Genomic DNA, 17,850 nt, shown 5'->3' with positions numbered 1-17,850 from the left:
TAGAGTTTGTTATTTTGTAAACCACTACGATGATAATTACGGCCTCATTGGAGGCTCCAACACAGAGCGGTGTAATTTGCTCTGGGTAGAGGCGGCAGTAGAGTGGTGTTTAACGCGTACCGGGTCGACAGTGGGCAATTAGCCCAAACGTGCCGTGGCAGGGAACTCTCCATACGCTGTTTATCTACAGGGTAGCTTCTTATCTTTGTCGTAATATATTAGGATGTAGCCCTTCTCCGTTATCGCTCGTAATACCTATAGAATATGCCAGAGGAAGTTCATGAGATTGCTATAACTTTCTCCTCTTTCAGAGACCTGTAATTTGAGATTCGGTGTAGATGCCATCAACCTTCCAAGTTGAAAAAATAAAATTCAAAGTCCTCGCCCTATACGTCATGAGGTAAGGTGGGCGGGGGGGCGTAATTTCGTCTCCCAGGGGATTTTCAGTTTACACGATTGGTACCTAATGTTCAGTCACGCGCACACGCGTAGTCTCATTCCAATCTCTTGTTGTGAGAGTTGGTTATGAACACCACATTTAGTTTCCGTGTACAAGGAGGATTCAGTTTTCATGCTAAGCTGAGTTAATGCAGCATTCAAATTAGGTGAGGTAAGGGTTATTCTGCCCGAAGGCAGGTCCGAACCTCCGCAGAGGTGTTCCTGAGCCGGAGTTTACGTGCGGTAGGGTGGCCAGTTTCTTTCCGCTCCTCCATTCCCTTACCCCCCACCAACAGCGCGTGGCAACCCATCCAACTCCTGACCACGCCCAATGTTGCTTAACTTCGGAGATCTCACGGGATCCGGTCTTTCAACACGGCTACGGCCGTTGGCGCATTCAAATTAAGAGCCTGTTATTCCTAGAGTGAGCACTGACATGTGTATGAAATACTGGACTGCATTTCAGTCGTGTGGTGTACTTCCTGGCGTGTAATCGCTACAGTGAGGTGGTTGGCGTGAGTTACTGTGGCGGCCATTGTAATAAATCAGGGAATGTTCGAAATTTCATCCCCCTTCATTTTATTCTCTATTTATGAAGTTTATTATTATTTTTAGATGGGAAAACGCAAACAGTGGGATAAGTCGGCTACGGAAAAGACTATGAAGGCAGTGAAGGACAAGATAATGGGTTACAAACGAGCATGTAAAGCGTTTAACATCCCGCGAGCAACGCTGAAAAACCATGTTAAAAAGAATACCTAGAAAACATTTTCATAAATGCCTTCAAGTAATTCATTATAGGGAAAGTGTTTGGTAAGGTTAAAAAGGATTTTTTTGGTAGTTGCTTTACGTCGCACCGACACAGGTAGGTCTTATGGCGACGATGAAACAAGGAAAGGCTAGGAGTTGGAAGGAAGCGGCCGTGGCCTTAATTAAGGTACAGCCCCAGCATTTGCCTGGTGTGAAAATGCGAAACCACGGAAAACCATTTTCAGGGTTGCCGACAGTGGGGTTCGAACCTACTATCTCCCGAATACTGGATAATGGCCGCACTTAAGCGACTGCAGCTATCGAGCTCGGTTTAAAAAGGAAAAATATATTCAAATTAATTCTACTTTTCATAAATTTGGCGGAGGACGATATTACGAACACATGTTTGGTAGTTTACTTTTTGCAGTGTTTATGTCAAATATGGACTACCTTACGTTATAGCCGTTTTATTGTAACTCGTCAGTAAGTATAGAATGTATTCAGGAATTATATATACCAGTTTCTAGCCTTGTCCATAATATTCCTGAATTTCTACAAGTGCAGATCTGCTAAGTGGACTAAATATAGGCCCCTTACCTTCCGTAACTTCGAGCACAGAGGAATGGAGTGATTTTACCCCCGCCCCCAAAGAAAATAACCGGTTTCTCATTTTTGGGGTAGGCTGAGTGAATCACAGAGCCTTATGCCTCAGCTTATAAATCTCATATTTTGTCCCGTATTCGCTCAACACAACTAAGGTTAAGTTATAAGGTGATTCCCACCTCCCAATACTTGTCAATTTCTACACCCTACACAACACTTTCCCTGCTTCACCCACTTCCCCTACCTCTCCTTCTTCTTCTCCTCGCCCACCGCAAACGCCTCACACACGCACACAGAACTCGGTCATTTGACGACACGGCGTAAGGGAGGACGCTAAATACGACATGATCGACTATAAGGTAAACAGCTCTATTATCCTTTTATCCTCGCTAACATACATTCTTATAAGGTTTTCTCCTTTAAAATATCTGCCTCTTTACTTATTTTCTTCTTGTTTCAGACTCATTTTTACAGTCTAACTGCAACTCAACTTTAACTACGGTCATTTCTTAAGAGTTCCCCCGACAACTATATTTTAAGAAAATCTTGTATACCTCTGATTTTATCTTCAAGATTAGCATACACGTCTCCAGCATAAAGAAGACCCCTCACGCCGATTTTACGTCGTCACTTTGACACTGATTTGTTGGAAATTTTAACCCAACATGAATGAACATTTTATTTTATCACCACAATTATTACGTGTTTTAATTGTCTTGCCATTTTGTCAAATCTTTTAGCTCAAGAGGTTCCATAATCGGAACGAAACAATTTCTATTTACTATACACCTAGATAATAAGCCGGATTATGTCATGTAAACAATAAACCATTATATGAAATTGACAAGTATTGGAAGATGGGAATCTCCTTGTAACTTAACCTTAGCCTTATGCCTCTCCAGAAGTTGAAAACTTTGTTCTAAATTTGTCATTTTCTGGCGGAGAATGAGACCGAAGTCCTTCTGGGTCCTTCTGGGCGAACCAAGGACGCCTTTACTCCTCGGCTAGGCAACCCTTTCGGACAGGAAACAAGTGTTATACCAAGCACGAGAGAAACTTGCCCAATGTGAGACGATTGTCTGGACCAGTAATAGTTTTCGATTCATGATCCGAAATTCGCGAGTTCAGTACCGGCTGAGGCAGTCTATTTTTGAATCAGAGTCAAAATTCTCGCAAGCATTTCATTATTGCTGTTGGCAATTTAAATATCACTGATAGCGCACTCGCTAAAATCAAATTAACTCGACCATGTCCAGTAGAATTCTGCTTCCATTGCCACATAGCAGCACGGCTGGAATGTCAAAATTGGTGGACAAGCCACCAACTTGATACCACTTCAGAAGGTCTGAAAATCGGTAACTAATTATTATTATTATTATTATTATTATTATTATTATTATTATTATTATTATTATTATTATTATTATTATTATTATTACGTTGTCCGTAAGAGTGAATAGAAAATTTTTCAGATAATAAATCATCCTCGATGGATCGAAAACAACTATAGGTATCGTACGAAGTGTCATAGGCTACCATTTTCCTGGCGTGACTGCAAACAATACTGTAGTAACAGGACAGAAAAAATGAACATCTGATCCTCGCATGAAATGAGTTTTGAGTACATAGTTAGGTTAACTGTTGACGAGGAATGTTTTATTCTATGGAATAGGTCCAGTCCAAGTCCAGTCACTCCTATTTAGAATCTTAGCTGACAGTACGAACGATTCGTGAGCCAAAGTACGTTCTTCTGTTTACTTTCACTTGTACCTTTTCACTATAGCAACAAGAAAGTTCAGGAAGTTTCTTGGAACAATTTCCCCATGCAGTGCTTCGATCGATAAGCGTGGCTCAATAAGAGGCGGAAGGGAAGTGGCAAATAAGCCTGCACGAACTATTTCCCTTCAGCTGAAAACTGTTGACCATAATTGACCAATCCAAGAAGAGTTCAACTTCGGAAGTTGGGTTCTTATCAGTAGAAATAAAATACTCCTTTCTACCTTAAATGGAATCTTTCAATTTTTAATGGCGCGTGGCCTCCGGAAATGACTGGTGCAGATCTTTCGAGTTGACGCTTGGCAGGCGACCAGTGCATCTGTGAGAATGGGGCCCTGGCTACGATGAAGACGGCAGGAACCAAAAATCCCCGAACCTCCTGGGAATCAAACTCGGGATCCCTTGGACCAAAGGCCAGCACATTAACCATTTAGCTATGGAGACACACAAAATGGAATATGATACGAATGTTTTGAACACGTTATAAGACCAATCAAAAAGACCCTTGGCGCAACAGTTCCGAAGGGCCATGGCCTACCAAGCGACCGCTGCTCATCTCGAATGCCTGCAGATTACAAGGTGTCGTGCTGTCAGTACGACGAATCCACACGGCCGTTATTAATGGCTTTCTAGACCGGGGCCGCTATCTCACCGTCAGAGAGCTCCAAAACTGTAATCACGTTATCTCAGTGGACCTAAGACTTCAAACCAGACCTCAGATCCTTGTTCTGGACGATAATCGAGCCCGGGGCCTCCGAGTAACAGGCAGGCACGCTGCCCCTACACCGCGGGGCCGACTCGTTATAAGACACATTGTCAAATGAAGTAAACTTTATTAAAATATCTCTCTTTCACACTACAAATATATGGTTGACGTTTTGTCGTTAGTGAAGTGTCCAATACTACAAAACTATCTATACTTTCTCATTTAATACAGCAACGAAGTATTATGAAATTCAAACTAGGAACCATAGTTCCAGGATTACAACTTATTAACCCTCCCATGCAATAGACGGCTATTATTTATTGATAAATATCCCCGTATTTTTATGCTCGGTAGTACATTCTCTCTATCACCTATTCAACTTCACAGTCAATCCAACACATATACAAGTGATGCATGTTTTTCTTATTTTACATAAGCAAAGCAAATTCACCTCCGTACAAGTCATGAAGGCCCTTGGAGGAGTGGAAGGTAAAGGTTTCCACCATTGTTACCCTCGGCACGTGATGGGGTAGAGTGGTTGGCTCTACGCCCGGCCGCCTTTGCCCCCAGGAATTAACCTGGTACTCATTTCTGGTGTAGGCTGAGTGAACCTCAGGGCCATATGCACCTCCGGAAGTGGAAATCTCGTTTCTTAAAATTTGCGACTTCCTGACGGGGATTCGAACCCACGTCCTTCCGGGCGAACCGAGCACGCCTTTACCGCCTCGGTCAGGCCGCCCCTTCTTATTTTACATAACAGATGACAAAACAGCCCTACAACCAAAGGCAATCCTTCCACCCCCATCAACATCCTCGGGTAGCCTACCAACCGCCGTTTATTTTCCGTGGGCCCTCAATGTCCAGTTACCACAGGCTTCCGGCGTGCCTCTGGCTCAAAACATTTCCGACTTACAGTCGTCCAAGTATAGGAAGTAATGATCGGTCTTCGAATGTTAAAAGCTTAGCGTAGTAATCGCAAAATATTCGTATATACAGTATATTCTATTATAACAAACCACATCACAAAAGAGTGTTAAGGTATTAGTTCCAATTAAGAACTGTTGGCAAATCTAAGACACTGAACGCAAATTGAAATTTTAAGGTTAAAGTTTTTCGTCACTAAACGCAAACAAAAAATAATTCATGCAGCTCATTAATGGAACACTTATGGTAAAAGGATCCATATTCAAAAACAAGGTATTTAAACAAAGCTCCCACAATAATTTTCGGTCTTTTCTAACATGGAAAACGTCTTCATGTACTGTGTGGCTCGTAAAATTTTATCCGTCACACGGGAGTGTATAATAAGTTCGGATTAATAATCATGGAACTACCTATCTGAATCGTTAACACTCTATTAAAAAAAATGAAAGATACATATCCTTTGAAATTAGTTGCAGCAAGTGAAGGGGCCGTCCGCCATTTTGTGTTGATATCAAGTTTGTCGCGACACAGTAAACTTAATATAGCTGGCGAATCCGTGGCGCTAGAGTGTTGCAAATGGCATTCCTACGCTTGTGAAGTAGAATATATTTTTCTTAATGTGTTTACACTCCACGGTTGGTATTTCCTCGGACTCAGCGAGAGATCCCACATCTACCGCCTAAAGGGCAGTGTTCTGGAGCGTGTTCTGGGTCGGGAGATACAACTGGGGAGGGTGACCAGTACCTCGCCCAGGCGGCCTCACCTGCTATGCTGAACAGGGGCCTTGTGGGAGATGGGAAGATTGGAAGGGATAGACAAGGAAGAGGGAAGGAAGAGGCCGTGGCCTTAAGTTAGGTACCATCCCGGCATTTGCCTGGAGGAGACGTGGGAGACCACGGAAAACCACCTTCAGGGTGGCTGTGGTGGGAATCGAACCTACCTCTACTCAGTTGACCTCCCGAGGCTGAGTGGACCCCGTTACAGCCCTCGTATAACTTTTCAAATTTCGTGGCAGAGCCGGGAATCGAACCCGGGCCTCCGTGGGTGGCAGCTAATCACACTAACCACTACACCACAGAGGTGGATAATTCCTCGTGATTAAGGAATATTGTAATTTATTTTATACTAGCAATTGTACCCGTGCTTCGCTACGGTATTCCAGATTGTATACGGATATCGAAGTAAATTACTGTACATGAACTTAATAATAATTTTAAAATTGCATGCAAATTGGCGTAATCCGAGAAAAAGCATAGGGAGGTCCGCAGACGATGTTTCCAATGTAAAGTGCGAATTGTGGAGTTTTATGATAACGACAGGTGCACTTGTCTACCACAATTCATTATGTTTTAGAAACGTTGAATAGGGTGAAATTTATGTAAGATTTTCACACAGTGCATTACTTTTCAGATACTTATGCGACAGCTTCAAACATAGAATTTGGTTCACATATGGCTACTGGGTGGACCAATATTCGTGTAGAATTTGATGATCCCATCTTTCCTATAAGTGAATCAAACCATCAATTGTACGTGTACAAAGTGCAAAATTTAGGTAAATCCAGAAATAGAGAAAAATTTAATGTATAAGGGATAGAGATACGACAAAAGGTCATAGGACCGAAGTTGTAGATCACTCCAAATTGAACGGAGATTGTGCAATCCATTTTGTGATACGACTTACCGTTTAGCCATGAAATACATCGAAAGGAAGGACTGCACCGTCATTAAAATTGCCTCCATATTTTGATATTTTTGGGGGGTAAAAAATAAAATTTTTAAACATCTCGTAAATTTTCCGTCGGTTACATGATAAAAGCTATAATTTTGCAAAATTTCAAATTTCTAACTTGTCTGGGAGATTGTGCTGCGATCTTGATATGGGGGAGTGGGTTAAAAATCAGGACTTTAAGGAAACCTTTAACCCCATGAAACCTGTAGGTTCTGGATAAATGTCACCCACTGTGTTCTTATGCAGGTTTGAAACTCCCAGCATGTACCCCTCAGAGAATTATGAGAATATGAGATTTTTCTAGGGATCCTGAAGTCATCAGGTTTTCTGGTACCAAGTTTTAAATTTCTAAGATGCCTAGAATGGTCTCACATAATTTACGTCTGGAACATACACACGTCCATAATCTCGGTCATTTCTGACAATTTATTTTTTCACCCTTTCTCACTCCCTATGCCAAAGGGGGCTGAAGTTAGACTTTAAACATCCGGAATGTTACTATTCATCTCAGCGACCCGGAAAACTATGGATTCGGCAGTACATTCGATTACTATTATATCTCACAACTCTTCCCCCACCCTGAAGGGGGCTACTTGGAGTTTTAAAAAATCGGAATGTTATTATTCATCTCAGCGACTCCGAAAAGTATGGATTCGACACTACTTTCGATTATTTTTATATCTCAGTCCCCTTGCCCCCCCCCCCGCCCCTAAGGGTTCCTGGGGTGTTTTACCCCCATGCGGTTTGTCTCCTGATATTAAAAATTTGGAGTGTCACTATTCACCTCAGCGACTATGTATTCGACACTATTATTTCTACATAACATTATTATTTCTATATATCACTCTCTCATCGCCCCCACCACGAAGCGGGCTGAACTTTGACTTTAAAAAATTTCGAAGTGTCACTGTTCATCTCAGTGACCCCGAAAAGTATGGATTCGACACTATTTTCGATGATTTTTATATCTCAGCCCCCTCGCCCCCCCCCCCCTGCCCCTAGGCCCAATGGGGGTTGAACTTGAACTTTAAAAAAAAAATCCGGAGTGTCACTATTCATCTCAGCGACCCCCAAATGTATGGATTCGATAGCATTTTCGTTAATTTGTTTATCTGAACCCCCTCGCCCCCTCCCCGCCCCTAAGGGTTCCTGTGTTTTCCTTCCCCCACGTTGTTTGTCTCCTGATACTAAAAATCCAGAGTATACAATTCACTTCAGCGACCCCCGCTGTCTCACCCACACGTGGTTTGTCTCCTGATACAAAAAATCCGGAGTGTACAATTCACCACGGCGACCCCGAAAACTATGTATTCGACACTATTTTCGCCCCCACCCCAATGGGGGTTGACCTTGAACTTTTAAAAAATCCGCAGTGTCACTATTCATTTCAGCGACTCCCAAAAGTATGGATTCGAATGTATTTTCGGTAATTTGTTTATCTGACCCCCCTCGCCCCCTCCCGCCCCTAAGGGTTACTGTGCTTTCTTACCCCCACGTTTTTTGTCTCCTGATACTAACTATGTATTAGACATTATTTTCGTTTAATTTTTTATATCACTCCCCCCTCGCCCCCATGCGAAAGGGAGCTGAACTTTGACATTTGAAAAATGGGGAGTGTCACTGTTCATCTCAGCGACCCCGAATACTGTGGATTCGGCACTTTTTTCGATTATTTTTATACCTTGCCCCCCCCCCCTGACCCCCACCCCTAAGGGAGCTACGGATGGCTTACCCCCACAGTGCTCGTCTCCAGATAGTGTCATAAGTGTACCAAGTTTGGATGAAATTGCTCCAGTGGTTTAGGAGGAGATGTGTCATTTACACACACACACATACATGCATACATCCATTTTTGTATATAGTAAGAAGAAGAAGATTATGCTTGCTTTATTATTACATAGAGAAATTTTATTTTGAACACTGCAGGGATCTAAACTTAAACTGTATACTGTATCTGAAGAAATTATTCGAATCCGAGGAATGAATATTACCTCGCTCGCGGCATGCCCAATCATGAGAATGGCTTCAATAATATTAGTCATCAGTTTCGGAGTCGTGTTCATTGCAGAGGGCAGGATTCTTATTCTTACGAAGGATAATTGGTGCCACAATCGTCCGCTCTAAGATGTTCGAGGGTACTCCAGGTGACTCCAAGTATTTCGAAGCTCTGCCGTGTAGTCGGTAGACTTGTAACTGAGTAGAACATCGGGTAATTCTTGTAAAAGTTGCTTGTTAAAAGAAATGAATGACATGATATATGATAGCAAGAATGAAGAGGATGAAACCCGGCGCCGGCACATAGCCCACTCCTCTCGAATAGCTCAAGACTTTACGTCCCGATCCGACGGACGAATCATCATCAACACCGTCATATGCCTTCACACCATATAAGACCAAAAACAGCTTCCTACGTCCTGGACGTAAAATGGCTCCTTGAATAATGTGTTCTCTACCTATCTTATGTACGTTGCCTAGCGACAGCGACTCTATGCATTTAATCTTGGTGACAGCACGTTGGATTGTCATATCCCAATGCACGTTTTCCGATGGTCTTTCGTTCATAACTCACCAACGAAAGTGAAAATGAAAATTCCGGCTTCGAGGTGCATTCGGACCCCTTTCCATCTACCTATGTACAAAATTTCAGATCTCTACGTGCTGTAGATTTTGCTGGGCATCGCGCACAGACACACACACACACACACACACACAGACACACAGATAGACAAATACTTCCTTTTATAATATTATAGATATAGATTGTATTATGAAAGAAATAAAAGCGATGAAGCATTTTTTGCCCGTTCGTTATTAAAGTAACTACTTAAGATTTTCTATTTCATATACTGTATACATTCGCAGGGAGGAAGCACATTGGCCGCAACAGCCAATGCTTTGTTGCCTTCCTTCCATTTCTTTTTGTATCGCTCCGATAAATGCAATCTCTGGCAGCTTATCACTGTTGAAGACAAGTCGTCTATTTTTGTGCTGCGTATGTTTTTTAATCAGTGCATACTTATCTTGAACTCAAATACTGAGTTTCACAAATGTATTTGCCGCCGTTTTCCCGTGATGCTGTTGAGGAGAGCTTTACGATATGGACACCGTGTTGTCCTAAGAGCAATACTGTTTCCTTAAGATGTAATGATCTATATATACAATCGATCACCATTATTTCGTAACCAGGTTAGTTGAAAAGTTGAAAAAAGAGCGATATTTGTGAAAAGTCTAAATATGTTCAATCTAAGTGGATCAGAAACTACCGCGAACGCGATAAGGACATCTGAGGAATCGAGTAAGAGATCCGCTGCAGAACGTGCGAGAGAGAGCAGTTTTGTTTGTTTGTTTGTTTGTTTGTTTGTTTGCTTGTTTGCTTGTTTGTTTGTTTTTGTTTTTGTTTCCTTACCATTTTCTTTACCTCGCATTGACACAGATAATTCTTATGAGGCTAATGTGCCTTTATTACACCGAAAATTGCTCGACTTACTTCGTTTTTGAGAGAAATAAACAATTAAAACCGAAAAACCAGTTTTCCGTAAAGCGAGAAACGACTGCATTTCCTGTGATTTTGATTTAGCGCATAAGCTTACTTCCAATGTAAGAAAATGTGTGGATATTTCCACCCATTTTACAATTATTAAATCACCAATCTTTCAAAAATAATTCCAAGTTGAAATAAAAAAATCCGTTGAAATTCGGACCATATTGTTATGCGAACATAAAGAGTGAAACTTTATATCCTTAAACATCTTAACCACATTTGTAGTTTTTTGGTTTCGGAGTTATTACATCGCAGAGCAAACCATATACAGTAGATGTAAACCGTCACCTTTTTTTGAAGCCCCCCGTTACACGTTTTTAACTGAGTCCCACCGAGTGTCACGTTTACTGTCCAGTCGCACATTTTCAGTCAAATGTGACATCAATCGTTCGGATTGGGTCTTTAGTACCGGAACTATAATTTCAAATGGTGGTGCATTATTTAATTACATTAATGATCGTGCTGCATGTAGCCTGATTTCATAAAGTCGCGTCAAAAAGTGGCTGGACAAATTTACTTTGATATTACCTGGTAATATTGATGAATACGTTGATCATGATATCACCAATAGTACGAAGAAGGCTATATGTGAAGGAGCAAACCTCCTCCCTTGTGGTACATATTGACCCAGATTCTCTGGTAAACGAGAGCAGTCTGGCTGTGTGTATTGGATGTGACAGAGATCCCGTGTTGACGCTAAACTGCTCGCCACGTCAGTATCTCCAGCGTACAGCCAGGAGAGTCCACAAATGATGTGGCAGCTCTTCGCTTCAAAAGAACCATGGGTTTCCATTATACAGTCCAAAGAATAACAGAAGGAAAACCATTTCATTACCTTCAGATCACTAGACGCTCGTTAGCAGTCCCTTTTTTTTGTCTTGTCACATTCACACGTATAATTTGTGTATGTACGATAATCCCGGATAGATGCGCTCGTCGCAAGGATTATGTTTACTGTGTGATGCAAGTATTGATGCACAAAGAATGTCTTATAATGTAATAACTTAAGTTTGGATTTCGCTGGCGGACTAAATCAGAGTACGATCTCGTCACTCAAGCATCCTTAATGGGACCAGGTTGTTCACAAAAGATAATGCCAAGTGGTAGTGCTATCTGCAAACAAGAGATACAAACAAAAGAGTTATTTATAATTCAAATTCATAAAGTAGTGGGTTTTATGACCACAGTGTGATGTGTGTGAAGTGGAGCCAAAGCCGAGTTTTTCTCAAGTACAAAGTTGTACGATGTCGGCATGTACAAGATCTCTGGTGACACACTTGGTGTTCACCCGACATAATTAATTAGAACTCAGCCTTAGACACCCAAGACAGATTCGGTTTAATCTGCCATCTAGGAGGCCTAGAGTAAAAGGAACGCCGAAATTAACGAGCAAGAAGCCAGATGAAGCCAAATTAAAATGCTTGCACACGCAGCTGAGACCATACGATTATTGTTATTATTATTATTATTATTATTAATTTATTTATTTAATCCTTTTACCCTCCAGGGTTGGTTTTACACCGAACTCAATGAGGGATCCCACCTCTGCCGCCTCAAGGTCAGTGTCCTGGTGCGTGAGACATTTGGTTTGGGATACAACTGGGCAGGAGGACTACTACATCACCCAAGCGGCCTCGCCTGCTATGCTGAACAGGGGCCTTGTGGGGGATGGGAAGATTGGAAGGGATAGACAAGGAAGAGGGAAGGAAGTGGCTGTGGCCTTAAGTTAGGCACCATCCCGACTTTTACCCGGAGGAGAAGTTAGAAACCACGGAAAACGACTTCGAGGAAAGGTAAGGTGGGAATCGAACCCTTCCCCTCTACTCAGTTGACCTCCCGAGGTTAATGGACCATGTTCCAGCCCTTGTACCACTTTTAAAATTTCGTGGCAGAGCCGGGAATCGAACCTGGGCCTCTGGGGGTGGTAGAAAATCACACTAACCACAACAGACTATTATTATTTTTACTATTATTATTTTTATTATCATCAATTGACGGCACTTATTATTTTTACTTACCCAGTAAACTAGAAGGCAATGTGGAAAATGCATATATTTCTATGTTTTCATTTATATTTTCCAATCATTTTCTCGCTCATTTTAATTCACCTTTCCAGGATTTTAGGTCATTTTAGGTCTTTTTTCGGCATTTATTAGGTCATTGAGATGCGTGTTTGGTGATGATTCTTTTATGGATAAGTACAACTCGTAACAATCCAACCTCACACTGATCAGAAGGAAACTAGGAAGAAGTCCGACCATTGGAAGGGATATGAATTACCGGTATGTGCAAAGGAAAGACTCCCTAGGCCTTGGGAACCTAATACCTCCAGAATCGCAAGAAAATAATTGTTTACCCAGTAAGGTCGATTAGGAAAGATGAAAGCAAGGAGACTGACACAAATAAGTGGGAACAATGCCGGTCTCAGCTTTTTTAATGGCATTCGTTCTTAGGACCTATGGCTACCAACAACGTGCAATCATTGAGATGTTGCAGCAAAAAGAGAAACAATTGGATAACAAGGTGAAGTACATATGGAATAACAGAGATGTCCTAGCAAAGAGCGATAAACACTCTTCTTTCTTTAAGTATTTACACCCGATTTCTTCAGTATTTTTGCTATTCCACTATACACACGGGCCAACGGCCATACCGTGTTGAATACACCGGTTCTCGTCCGATCACCGCAGTTAAGCAACATTGGGCGTGGTCAGTACTTGGATGGGTGACCGCTTGGGAACACCACGTGCCGTTGGCTCAATTCCCTTTTTTGGGCGTAGAGCTAACCACTCTACCCCATCAAGTGCTGAGGTTGCGGATAGTGGAAGCCTTTACTTTCCACCCCTCCAAGGGCCTTCATGGCCTGTACGCAGGTGACTTTGCTTTTTACTGTACACAAGGAGATATCTGGTTGCCAGTAACAGCTGGATATGTGTTTGAAAGGGAGCCCGAAGGTGAACAAGGGTGACGAACAATTTCTATGCGACGAGATATAGTTCTACTGCACTCAGTAGATGAGGTGGTTCACATCTCCTGTATTTCTTGCACTACACGGGCATTGTGCTGATTCAAGCATGGTTAATCTCATCCTTATGATGGTGGATAATTGCCCTCTTGCCCATCTGGCGTCTTGATATCATGGCTTGTGTGGGAAAACTGGATGAATGGAGGTATAGTAATGATCTGTATTGAATAGTCCCGTTCCACAGAGCTGTCCGTTCAATGTGTTTTCCATCTGCTATTTACGTAAAAATCAGAGCAGGGAGGCGTAATGGAAGGAATAAGTGCACCTTGTTTGGCCAGAGTGTAGAACAGATCATTGTATGATACTTAGCTAAGAGACCGTCATTGCCAAAGCACTGAAGGAACAAGAAGGAAATATTTTTTTTTACAATAGGCTTTACGGCGCATTGGCACAGACAGTTCTTATGGCGACGATGGGACAGGAATGCGCTAGAAGTGGAGAAGGAAGCAGCCGTGGCTTTAATTAAGTACAGCCCCAGTATTTTCCTAGTGTGAAAATGGGAAAACTAGTGGCATTATTGATAGAAGGCAATGTTTAATTAGCTAACAAGTACAATTGCATTACTTTCATTCTCTCCAGTCATCCGCAAAGTCTGTTACATTTTTCCATGTCGGGAAGCCGTTGGGGACCGTTTGGCAAGGCGTTCTCTGCTGACGACAACGACGGACCGCCTTACTGCACAGAATACAGGTGCCACGTCAGGAAATTAGCGGCCTCCGAGGGGTTCCTTCGTCTTGAAAACCAGGTCGAAGTCACAAGGACTCATGTCTGGTGAGTACGGAGGGTGCTCCAAGATCTCCCAGTGCCACCGTTACAATAAGAGCTTGACATTGTTTGTGACATGACAATGTGGACTGTCAAGCAACACGATAGAGCGATCGTCTCGAAATAAACGTGGACATTTGCATCGCATAGTCAGACCAATATGTTTCTCAAGAAATCGGCGATGGTAATCACTGTAGACGGTTTGTCACTCAGGCACAGCATGCGTAGTCGTATGCCACAATCAGCATAAGCTCTACCCGACTGGGTTCCTGTCGAAATTTCTGTGGATGTGGCGAACCTGGCTCACGCTTTTCATTTGATTGATGCTTTAATTCATGCTCATAGCCTTGTGCCAACGTCTCATTAATGGCGACAATATGCTGCAGAAGTGTGTCTCCCTTGCGGTATCTGTCGAGGTGGATGCCAGCCAGTGCATACCGGTGCCATTTCTGTACGTCGGTGAGCTGATGTGGAACCCAACGAGAAGCAAGTATGTAGCACACCGTTTGATGACTGAGACCATGTTGTTTGATCCCTGAGAAAGCCTGATGTAGGCTTTCTAGCTGACGTCGAAGGATGACCTGTGTGTCTAGGTGTGATGATGATGATGGTAAGGAGATAGGAAGAGTCTGAAACCCGGCGTCGGCACATAGCCTACTCCTGTCCAATAAAACCAAGGGGTCAGCTGAATGCTTAACGTTTCCATGCCTGGCTCCATGACTAAATTGTTAGCGTGCTGGCTTTTGGTCCAGAGGGTCCCGGGGTCGATTCCCGGACAGGTCGAGGATTTTAACCTTCATTGGTTAATTCCAATGGCCCGGAGGCTGGGTGTTTGTGCTGTCCCCAACATCCCTGCAATTCACACACCACACATAACACCATCCTCCACCAAAATAAGACGCAGTTACCTACACGTGGCAGATGCCGCCCGCCCTCATCAGAGGGACCCTTACAAGGGCTGCACTCGGCTAGAAATACTCACACAAAATTATTATTATTATTATTATTATTATATTATTATTAACGTATCCATAACTATCAATAGTGTCAAATAGTCTAACTCCATATTATGAGCACTGCAGTAATGTTTGGAAGCGAACCCAGGCTTTCGCACGTAATCTAGTGGTTACAAATTGTATACCGCCATTTCTGCTACACTGCCGCCAACATTCTGATGGTGAGAACCACTGGAACTGGAATCAGCTAACTATGGTGTTAGACCAGAAATACTTGATACATTAACCATCATGGCTACAAGGTGGGCAACACCAAACCCCATGGCACTACAGCCCTTGAAGGGCCTTGGCCTACCAAGCGATCGCTACTCATCCCGAAGGCCTGCAGATTACGAGGCGTCGTGTGGTCAGCACGACGAATCCTCTCGGCCGTTATTCGTGGCTTTCTAGACCGAGGCCGTTATCTCACCGTCAGATAGCTCCTCAATTCTAATCACGTAGGCTAAGTGGACCTCGAACTAGCCCTCAGATCCAGGTAAAAATCCCTGTCCTGGCCGGGAATCGAATTCGGGGCCTCCAGGTAAGAGGCAGGCATGCTACCCCTACACCACGGGGCCGGCGGCGGGCAACACTGAAGTGAAAAATAAAGTGGTACGTTGAATACCCATGTATGGGAAAGAAATGAGTTTTGTGATGTATTCATGTGCACCAGCCGCAAAGATTGGAGAATTCAATTGTTCCAAGTACAAGTGGTGAAAAGGATTCTTGGAAAATTAAATCCGATTTACAAGCAAATTCATCTTCATTCTAGCAATAGTATGTCCGTATAGGAGTATTATCAGTGCAGCCCAAATGTGCTCGGGAGAAAGTGTGGTCGAAAACACAGAGACAATAACTGGGCAAACGTGGCGGAGGATTATCTTCATAAGGAAAAAATTAACGATTATGTGAAGGGATAACCAATATAATGGGTTTTTTTGAATTTCGATTATTATTTCTATAGTATCACTAATTGGTAGCTACCAGTATGGAAGGAATACGAGGTTTTGTCTGATCAGAAACAAGATTAGCGTCAGTGCTAGCCATCAACAACAATTTTGAGGTCTACGAGAACGTCCTCTGCATTGCAACAAATGAAAATTCTCGTAGCGCTAACATATTGGCCATCGGTAAGAAAACGAGATCAGACTTCATTACTGATTCCACAGTTCGATTCGATACTGATAAATACGTAGGTCGAGCCATAAGTCATTGCAACTATTTTTTTCCTCGCGAACAGGGGACAACACGGAAAGTCTAAAATATGCATCTGGAAACATACGGTATGGTCTTGCGTATGATGCCACTAGATGGTGTTTGTAAACAACAGTGTGGGTCTCAGCATGCCCACCAAGTTCAGTGTGTGAGTGAGAGCATCATAAAATGAAAGTCAACAAGCAGGAGCAACGATCGTATAATAAAATAGCAGTTCTCCACGGCAGAAATGCACGCCAATGCCATGCAGAGCTGCGGGAAGCATTAGGTGTGCATGCCATGCCCTATAGAACAGTGGCGAGATGGTTGAAGACGTTCAAACGGAGTAGAGTATCACCTGCCGATTCGCCTCGCCCAGGCCGTCCAGTATCCATGGACAAAGATGTATGGATAATGGTGATCGATTAGTGTTTACATGAGGACAGACGCTGGACTCTAGCGGAATTGCAAGAACATACAGCAATACCAGCGACAACGGAGCATTTGCGCAAGGACCTACAACATGCGTAAACTTTGGGTGCCACGTCACTTAACTGAGGCACAGAAGTGGACTCATTACGAAACATGTCGGATCAATCTGGAGAGGCTTCAGCAAGAAGAACAATCCATGTTGAATAGCATTATTGCATTTAGGAGAGAGGTGTCACACGTTAGCGATACACATGCAGCGAATGGTATTCAGCGCCAGCCCCACCGCTGGCAACGCACAGTGGAAACGTTGGGTGATTATTTCGAAGGTTTGTAACCAGTAGAGACCTGCCCTTTCTATGTGGTCTTGTGTATTTGCTGTCTGTACCATAATAAAACAATGTTTACCAATGGCCGGAGTTATGTCGCTTTCCTACGAGAATCTCCTGAAGTCAGGAATTTCTCTTCAAGCACTATGCAATAATTGCATGCCCTATATTTCCAAATGCATACCTTAGATTTTCTGTGTTGTCTCCTGTTCGCGAGAAAAATAATAGTTGCCAATACTTATGACTCGACCCTCGTACCAGCCATTGATAATTGAGCAAACAAAGATACAACGCACCATATATATTTTTAAATGTACAATCTTAAAGTCGTTACCGTTATAGGGCTTTCTGGTGCGATGCAGGGGACAATTATTATATTCTTCTGTGAGTGTTTTGCTCATTTTGGTGCAAGTAAACAAGAAGCTGACGCTGTAGGTCTATTGATGCTGAAGGGCGCACTTAGTTTTTGAGGGACATTGTCCTAAGTTTCCTAATTTGAACAATGTTACTACATTACGTCAGTAAAATTTATAAGGTTGAAAATTTATCCCAAAGACCTTTATATTAAATTTATTAACGCACAGGATATGCACACCAGTTTTGAAATATTCTGTATGTTTATTGCAATAAGTAGGCGGAGAGAG

General features: G+C 42.7%; 1 protein-coding gene and 1 non-coding gene across 2 annotated transcripts in view; one reads left to right on the top strand and one right to left on the bottom strand.

Annotated features, from left to right (window-relative positions):
• Window positions 1-17,850, bottom strand: part of Hasp (Hig-anchoring scaffold protein) — a 1,448,565-nt gene that overhangs the window by 1,120,009 nt on the left and 310,706 nt on the right. The gene's annotated exons all lie outside the window — the stretch shown is intronic.
• Window positions 13,109-13,227, top strand: LOC136876624 (5S ribosomal RNA). Its single transcript, XR_010860653.1, has one exon. It is a non-coding gene; the product is annotated as a 5S ribosomal RNA (ribosomal RNA).

The sequence above is a fragment of the Anabrus simplex genome, chromosome 6 (assembly GCF_040414725.1).
Source record: "Anabrus simplex isolate iqAnaSimp1 chromosome 6, ASM4041472v1, whole genome shotgun sequence".
Classification (NCBI taxonomy): domain Eukaryota; kingdom Metazoa; phylum Arthropoda; class Insecta; order Orthoptera; family Tettigoniidae; genus Anabrus; species Anabrus simplex.
This window is presented reverse-complemented; position numbering and strand designations above follow the sequence as displayed.